Below are 10,000 nucleotides of genomic sequence, written 5' to 3' on the forward strand. Positions count from 1 at the left end.
TAAAAAAAATTAAATTGAAAGCTATTAAAATTAGAGGATGGAGATATGAGAGGAAATTTTTTCGATTAAGATCAAGTTCATGCTTTTTTTTTTTTTTTTCCAAAAACCACCTAGAGGTGGGGGGAGCTTTTCGGAGTCCCCAATCCTTCTATATTAAAACACACAAAATAGTTACAGCGGGGAGAGTTACCTCTCTAGAATTTCTAGTAAAGCCATAAACAAGAAGTACTACTTCCTTACGAATAGAGCAACAATAAACAAAGAGTACTACGCCCTTACAATAAAAGACCCGAACAGGTGTCGTAGAAAAATTATGGCGAGTCAAAAAGATTTTTGTTATCCCACTACGTCGTGGATCGTACAGCACCTGCAAATAAATCTGTACAAAAAGGCCAAGCCAGAGTGTGTGTAATGTTCCAAAAGGATAAATGATGAACATAAGTATTAATATTGAGATTATGTTTATATGGCTGGCAGCCTTTGAACCTGTGAAAGGGGTTCATAAGACCTGCAAAAGATATAACAGCAAACAACTAGATAAAGGAGATCAACAGAAGTGACAAAACCAAAAGGTAACTAGAGAAATATTGGTCCCAACGTCAACCATATGGATGAGTAACCTCCAAGGAACCCATATAGGTGCAATCACAAAAACAACACAGAAAAGCTCAGATAGGACAACAAGTATCAGCAAAGAACTAATCAGTAATGAAGTACCCCTAATTTCAGCAAAAAATATTTTAACTGAAATTAAAGGTACTAGTACTTCTGATTCTAATAGCAGGCAAGGAGCAGGCGTCAAGTCTAATCAAACCTTTAGGAATACTAGTGATATTATCAGGGGAAAAAATAGTAAGATGTTGGCTGAAACATGCTTGGTTAGCAAAATAATCGGCCACTTGATTACCCTCTCTAAAGGTGTGTGATATCTTGAACTCAATTTGGGATAGAAGCTCTCTAATTTGTTGCAGCAAGTTTTGAAGGTGCCATGGCCCTTGCGGGGGAGAGGAAATAAGCTTGATGGTGATGTTGGCATCTGTTTCCACCCAAATTTTCCTAATGTTGTTATCAATGCACAATTTAACACCTCTATATATAGCATTAAGTTCTACCGCTGTGTTGGTCATGAGACCAAGATGTTCTTGGAATGCAAAGACGGTCTGACCTAGATGATTTCTGATGATGCCTCCTGCTCCTGCAACGCCTGGATTTCCTTTTGAGGCCCCATCCGTGTTCAATTTGAGCCATCCCTTATCAGGTCAAGTTCATGCTTGATTCCGTAGGTTGATCATCGATGCAAATACAACACTTGTTCAAACAAATAATTCAGTTATGATTATTGATACAGCCTAACGACCTCACCTTTTCTTACTTTTTCGTCAGCCGAGATACAACCTTGACTAGATCCCTAATCAATGGACAACCCTGGGAACGTCCACAAGATTTCATCTATTAACAACATTAAAAATTAGAACGACCTGATTCCAATTAATAAATTCCTACGAGGATAATCTGTTTAAATTAGATCATACATTCCCATAATATAGCTAACTACTTTGACATAATTAATTATGCTACGTTGCTACTGAGTATTGAACTAAACAAACAATTACACAGATTTGTAAAGTTCAATTAGCTAAGCAAACCTTCTTGATAATGAACAATTGGCCACGTTATTCATGAATTAGATGATTGTAATAAGCGCACAGAGAACAACATGAATACTTGTTTAACAAGTGTAAAAAGCGCAGATTAGATCTCACAACAATTTACGAATCAAGCAATTACCTTAACCTTAATCAGAAAATAATTGAAAATAGCCGGATATGTTAATGGAAGAACACACTAGATAGTGGCATTCCATTAACTCTAGGCAATAAGTTAAAACTAAAGAGAGAATCTGAAAATAAAGTTGTCAATTGAATTCAAAAGTATGTTCATAAATTGAGAGACCCCCTTAGTTATAATAAAAGTGTCCTACGAATCTAGACATGGGGGGAGGGTTAAGTATATGATTGGTTCTTAAAATGTCAATAAATCATCTCATTACATCAATCACATATTTAAAGGGGTCATTTCCAAAATTCAGCAAATCATTCCTTTTTCTCTTATGAAAATCGCATCTTTCCTGTTCTTCATCAGTGTTGACTGAAGCACTGAGCGTGAGCATGTTTAGTCAGCTCTGGCGAAATTGTCTGAAATCTTTTCTTCCCTTTATGATGTCTTCAATTTCCGTTTTTAGCTTGATTTTCCCATCTTTATCCTATATAAAACCTTTTTAGCTAAATATGCAATAAATTTACATGATTTTGAATATTTTAGTCCAAAAAAAAGGTAAAATTACCATAAAATAATGATAATATTTGTAGTTATCACAAGTTGTCACTAAATATGTAACATCTGGTGACAAGATTGTCACTAAATATGTTGTATTTAGTGACAAGAATTTTTTTATACAACATGTGAATTTTATTGAAAGATTCGTCGCATGAAATGAGAGAGAAAATTGAAAGATTTGTCCCATGAAAATTCTAAGTCATAAAATCATTGGATCATTTCTTGAAAAAATCATTTGATAGATAGCTCAAGAATTAATTAATTTTGAACTAAAGCACCTTTAAATTAATTAAATTTAACTTAATTAATTAATTGAATAATTAATTAGTGTTCGACTTAGTTTATTTAATTGAATTAAATGAACCTTTAGATTTAATTGAGTTAAAATTAATTATATTAATTATACGCCTATTGCACTTTAGTTGGGCTTAATCATAATTTGATTAAATCAAGTCCAATTCATAACTTAAAGTTCAAGCCCATTTGAAATAGGTTGAAGCACGTCAGAAGGAGTTTCAACTCCACATCATGTAAGCATATAACCTTGTCTAAAACACATAAGAATTGTTTCGTACTTGCGCTTTAAGAAACTTTAATATTTGTTTTTTTTATGAAAATTTAAAATTTGAAAACTTTAATATCGTCTACTAACATACTTAATTATTAAAGATGAATTACAAATTACCTCTTTATATTATTCGAAATATTCATATAAAATCCTATAAAAAAAATAAAATATTATTTTATCCCCATATACTTTTAAAAAAAAAAGCAAAGTACCCTCTCACCAAGAACACATTACACTTGTTTTTTTAAAAACATAAGAAAATAAAATGATATTTTAACTTTTACAAAGACTTATATATAAACATTGTAAAAATATAAAGATGTAGTATACAATTTAGCCAACTCTTAACGTAATGGGACAAAACATTGTTGTAATTGAAAGTTGAAAGTCAAGTCCAACCCTTTGACCCCAAACAATTGTGAGTGCTAGTAATTATATATTGCTTCAAAATTAAACATTTAAAAACGTGTTGATATGAGAGTTACCAAAACAGACGAGGAAGTCAAATTTGAAAAGTCACGAGGCACGAAAACTAGTGCAACTCGCCTACCTTTTTAATGTCTATCTAAAACAAAGTTATATCACTACAAAAAATGTAATATTTAATTATAATTAATTGTCATCGTGGATAATAAATAATCGTATCAAATAGTTATTGATTACGGTCACACGACAATCATTGGTTGTGGTGTTTACAAGGTGGCGAAAACATTTGTCATGGCTTTTAGATATGGCAAATACTTTTTCATAATGGAAATTAGAAACTAGTTTTTTGGATGATTTTACTTAACTGTGATTAATAATAGTTATTTATCTTAATTTTTAGCCATAGTCGTTAATATTATAGCTAATTAATATTTTTTTCTAGTTTGTATAAGTTTCATTGTATTGAAAATTGAAAACGCTTGAAAACAAAAGTAAAAAATGGAAAAAAATTGAAGTTGGGGTGCTTGGAAAAAAAAACTTTATGTTTACTTTACAATAAATTGCAAAAGGTGGCGGAGAAAAACTTATAACTCTTGACTTAAATGAATTTAATTAATTAAACAGTTCAAAAATATAAACGATAAATCAAGAACACATCATAATTGATTCCTTAATATTATACCTTTTCTGCTCTTAAATATTACTCCAATTGTGGAACCTAATTGCTTGGAGTAATCACATAAGATATAGACTCTTTTGTCTTAAATTATGGGGAAAATTATATTAAAATTCCATGAGATTTAGTTTAATCACACAAATAATAAAAAAAAAAGTGCTTATCCTATGAGGTTTGTGTAAAATTTTGCATATGGGTAAGGATGTATTTATAATTACAACTATAATTTAAAAGGTGTATCTATAATCTGACTATATAAAGAAGAAAATTTTATTTTCACTCACAAATAACGGTTACTTACATCGTGACACTAATTTTTAAATTATCGAAAATAATTTTATATATTTTCAACCACCCATACTCAAAATTCTTCTTCTTATCTATATGATCTATGGTACCTATGTGTACTAGCTAATATATATTTTTTGTGTCGACAATATTTTTAAATTAATTTTATTTATTTATTTCTTTTTTTTTAAATATGACGGATTGATTAATATATCTTTTTTTTTAAATATGATGGATAGATTAATATATTTTATTCTTATTTATAATATATTTTGAAATATAAATAATTATTTATTATATCCACATAGGGACGGTGTGCTATAACGGCTTATTTTACAAAAAAATAGAAAATATGAAAAAATTATTTTTTTCATCCTTTAATTTTACCCCCTATTAGGTTGAGTCCTATAAGTATGTTCTTTATTTGTTTAGTCCTGTAAGTTATAAAAATAATAAAAGATAGTCTTTTTATTGTTGAAATTTTAGTTTTTGGCTAGAAATATGACATGGCGGACGAATTGGACAAATTTTTAGGAGTTTTTGATGCTAGATGGCCTTAGATATGAATTGAAAGATTAGTTGGAATTATTTTAGCAGGAATAAAAATTAATAAATTTTAAATTATAATTAAAAAAAAAAAGAATTTAGTCCCCCTACCACTACCGTCGATGACCCTCATCCCCACCCCTTGGCGTCTTCGCTCGCCCCCTCCCCCTAGGGTGGGTTATGATTATTATTTTAAAATAATATTTTTTTTATAAATTATAATTATATATTATATAAATATATTTTAATAGTTATAAATTATATATATTATAAATTAGTAATTATATATTAATAGGTCTATTCTGACCAGTTGATTAGGAGGGGCATGTTAGTCATTATTTTTAAAAAATTTATTCATAATTCAGAGTGAATTTTTTATATTAAAAATTTTATAAGAGATTTTAATTTTTGCATATTATAGGGGTTAAATTAAATTAAACCCTAATTAAATCAGATGATATATTAGGAAAGATACTTGAAGAGAGAAAGAGACCAAAAATAAAATACTACTTCGGTCGATGCAAATTCATTCTTTCCAACACCTACAACAATCTACTTCGTTCGAAAATAATTTATAAAATTTAACTACACAAGAATTTCTAGAATTGTAAAACTCTTGAGAAATTATTAATGGCGTTTTCAAACCATCACTACAACAGTTCTAATAGTTGAATCGATCTCTACTTTGTATTTAAATGTCACGAGTTTAAATTTTTTGTTAATTAGCATCGCAAAATATTAATTTTAAATAATAAATTAATCTAATAAGATAGATGTTAATTATAAGGTTAATTTATAGATTATTAGATTATATGTGCACTTATCCCACACTGAAATGAGGGATGCAATGGAAATTTGATAAGAATATATAGAGTTGGACTTGAAAAAGTTAAAACATGCCGCACATAGAAAGCTCTTTTGGAAGAAGTAGTTTCTTATATTGAGTTCAAGGTTCAATTTGTGTTTGAAGTGATACTGAAAATGTGAGTGAACTTGCAAAAATCCCATTTGCATAGTAGTTGGGGTGTGGACGTGGCATTAGGGTGAATATGTCTCAATATATATATTTTTTGTAGCATAATATTTGAATTTCAAAATTCAAACGTTTTGTAATAGTAAAAAATGTCAGTTATTGATTCCACATTTGTAATCGTAGAAATATTAAAATGTCAGAATTCAAACGTTAGAATAGGTGCCCAAAAATCCAATTAGATTGACTATTTTGTAATCTATTTAAGCAATTTTTTTTCATTTTGTAATATTGAATTAAATGAATAAGAATAAATATTCATTTGGCCTTACTTTGTTATTCTTACTTATGTAATTTTCATACATTACAACAATGCCCATAAATCACTAATCAACCAATAAAGTTGGGTTGCGCATTTTATGGCAATTATGAAACCAACTTCTGAGGGTTGGATTTGAAATGTTCTAAGTCGAGAGCCCCGAGAATGAGTATTGAGGATTCTATTGAGAGAAACTTGCACTAAATATTGCGTCCATATGATGGGTGTCATGTTTTAGAGGCGACAGACGTATGTTATCTATACAATTTTAGTGGGTGCTTAACAAAGATTATCAAATCGACTGAACTGACTCACGAGGAGTCGTCATATGAAAGCCTGTGAGGCTTTTGAACTCCTCAGCTCTGATAGTATGAGGTTTGGTCTTAAGACTTGAGGACCACGCAGTCCCATATATAGGACGACTGTATCTAGGGTCTGGTAAAAGATGATCATGTTCTAATGTGGTTATTATAAGTCTTGCCCAATTCAGTCAGAACGTGTATGAACATTGGTGAATTCAAAGAGAGGATCCATCGCCTATCATGAGATGATAGCAATCTCCTATAAGTTCGGATGTGTGTTGTGCTCCCAGGAGTTTGTGGCCACAACGGGTGATCAAATAGGAAATTCCTTTTCTATATTGATCAAGTGGAGAAACATAACCATAATATAAACATAAATGTCTAGTCCAGATGAGAACCGCTAACCAATTTTATACCCTAGACTAAAACTGGAAAATGGCCGATGAAAGGACCGCACTCGTATGGTACTTGGTAGCCTTAAAGATTCACACCACTTTCACTTATTCTCTAGTGCCACAGACCGTTGCTAGATCCCACCCATGGTGATGGGTGCTGTCGAATTATGTGTTAATCGAAAGCAATTAATTAAATATGATTTAATTAATCTAGCTCTAAAATATTTTTCATTTAAATTATGTGATAACACAAGCTCAAATCTTCTGAAAGTGAACCAAGAGAGTCACACAAATTATCACTCAAGGAAATAGTAGAATTAGTTATGAATTAATTCTAGGAGTGGATTAATTTAAAGAGTTTAAATTAGTTCGAGAGATTAAATGATATTTTAAATGGGAGAACCTATGTGATAAGAAATCCAAGATTTAATCAATGAGATTAATTAAATTTGGTTTAGGTTTAATTAAGTTGATAAGATCAATTTTAATTGAACTGGATGAATTAATTAATAGAATTAATTAATTAGGGTATTGATTTTAATGAGATTAAATAAATCGGGTTAGGCTCAACACAATATGATGAATTAATTAATTGGGATATGAGCTAGGATTTATTTGATAAGATTAAATAAATTCCATTTGGGCTTTTAAGAATTGATTGAATTAATTTTATGGAGGCCCAAACCTATGTGTTTAATTTATTTTTGAATTAAACAAAATAGGATATATATATTTATGTAGCCCTAGCTCGAATATATATATTTGGATATATATATATAGCCCTAGCCTGAATATATATATTTATATGTGATATACATATATATATATGAAGTTGTAAGGATGAGGGAGTTATTGCTTGACTACTTGTGGTACTAGTAGGTAGTGTACTATGGAGACAAATTGTACCTATTTTTGACTTGACATGCAATGTATACATGTATGTATATACAAAAAATATATGGGATGTCTCTTGTGTGTGTGTGTATATATATGATGCAAAAGACAACATTCCTCCCTCGCACTTATCATCTTGAGCTCTCTTTTCTCCCTCTTTTTTCTCTCTATTCTTGTTGTTCTTGAACTAGTTTCAAGTTAGAGCAAGATCTATTTGAGTTTGATATACTAAATTAATAGTATAATCAAGTCTCTTATACTACATACACTTTACCTCTAGCAAGATTTGACGTAGACCATCTTGTCGTGAGCACACTATTGGAGGAGAAAAGTTTGAAGAAAGTCTTCAAATCGAAAAAGTAAAATTTCGTGATTATATTTGTGTTACTCTATGTTATAACAACCACTTATTTTATTTCAAGCTTCCTTTATGCTTGTTCAGTGCAGAATGCCCGGGATTACAGGACTAGTTCCCTTTCAGTTTAAAATTTAAATATATTTATTTTCATTCTTCTGTTGCGTTTTTGCCAAGTCTCATCCATACCGATTCTTTCAAATTACACATTTATAACCATAGAAACGTTAAAATGTTTCTGGCAGTCAAAACACTAATGTTATTCGATGTTGCTGCCTCCTTGAGGCTAATGAAGAGAGTTCATTTCTATACTTCAAAATACACTAACACAACAGCACAACGAAAGCTTTCTCTCCCTCTCTTCCAATTTGAATTTTTTAGGTTTTGTTTAAGTATTCTGCCGATTGAGTGTTATTTTAAAATATATGATGTTGTATCTGTTGGGCGAGATATTTTCGCTCTAGTTTCATATGATTCCTCGAGATTGTCCTGAAAATGCATCAAATTAGGGAGAGTAGGCCTTCGGGCTTATAAGCTACTCAAGGTTCTTGTCTGCAGTCAATGTGGGATGCTTGTTTACATCATCAATCCCACAGAAGAGGGGTTTGGAAGGGGCACATTGCCTCGTTCCTACAGACAAAGCCAAATGATATGGCCCGCAACCTAATCGGTACCTCATTGCGCGAGGTATTCTCCGTTCTGGCTTTGTGTAGCTTCACGGATATTATACTGAAACGACACTTTGCTAGAGAGAAGATATCTCAAGACTTATAAGCCACTCAAGGTGCTCATCTGTAACCAATGCAAAACGCTTGCCTATATAAAAAAACATTGCCTTGACTTTTATTTTCAATATTTCTTTGAGTACACAGATCAACTCCCCAATTTATGTGTATGTATTAATACTTGATTCGGTAGAAACTGAACTTAATTTTCAGTATGTTATGAGCTGAGCTACAATAACTAAGTTGAACAATTTTTCAATAATTTTTAAAAAAAGAAAAAAACTTAGGTAGACAATTAAATTCCTTTATTGGAATAACCACAAAGGATTCGATTTGACGTAACATTTTATTTGGTGCAAATTAAAAAAGTTATATAAAATAAAATTTTCTAGACAATTTGGTAATAGTTTTAGTAAGAGAGAAAAATATTTTCGTCCTGTAATTGTGGTGGTATGGTATTTTATTGTCCACTTCAATTCAATTTTGTAATTGACAAAAATAATTAAAAAAAAAAAGAATTTTTTATCAGAATTCTATTGGAAAAAGCCAAAATTTCCCTGAAAAGACACGTAATCCACACAAGACAACCTATTTTTTTTCAACAAAAATAATATTTTTTTTGCAAAAATTAGACCAAAATTAACCATAAAATTAAAAATAAAGTGGACCAAAAGTATCACACCCTGAAATTATAGAACAAAAAAAGCATATTTCCCTTTAATAAGATGTCGTTATAACAAAAAAGCTACCAAAATATAGTAAAGTCGCTATTTCATTATGCCAAACTTTCAACCTAAAACATTCATTTTATGAGAGCAACATCAATTGAATACAATAATAAACAAATTTGAGACAATTCAATTATGAAAACTTTTTGCTACAATTAAATTTGGTAGAATCAAATCAATTACAAAATAAATGTATCGTGAATTATTTTTTTGAACTATACATTAATTACACGATAAGTGTATTGCTCTTGACATATGATTTTATCAAATTCAGCCGGAATTAGAATTTCCTATGTTCACGTGGTGCCACGTGGCGCATTCTATCTAAGAGATAGATATAATAGCGGTGGTGGTGAAGAGTTTCTAGGAAGTGGTCCAATTCCAAAGCCCCCATCTCTCAGTCCTACCCACACCACAAGAAATTAGAGATTATTTTACCGGACGATTTTGCCCCTGTGACCGGGAGAACCG

Source organism: Sesamum indicum, linkage group LG4 (assembly GCF_000512975.1).
Source record: "Sesamum indicum cultivar Zhongzhi No. 13 linkage group LG4, S_indicum_v1.0, whole genome shotgun sequence".
Taxonomy (NCBI): domain Eukaryota; kingdom Viridiplantae; phylum Streptophyta; class Magnoliopsida; order Lamiales; family Pedaliaceae; genus Sesamum; species Sesamum indicum.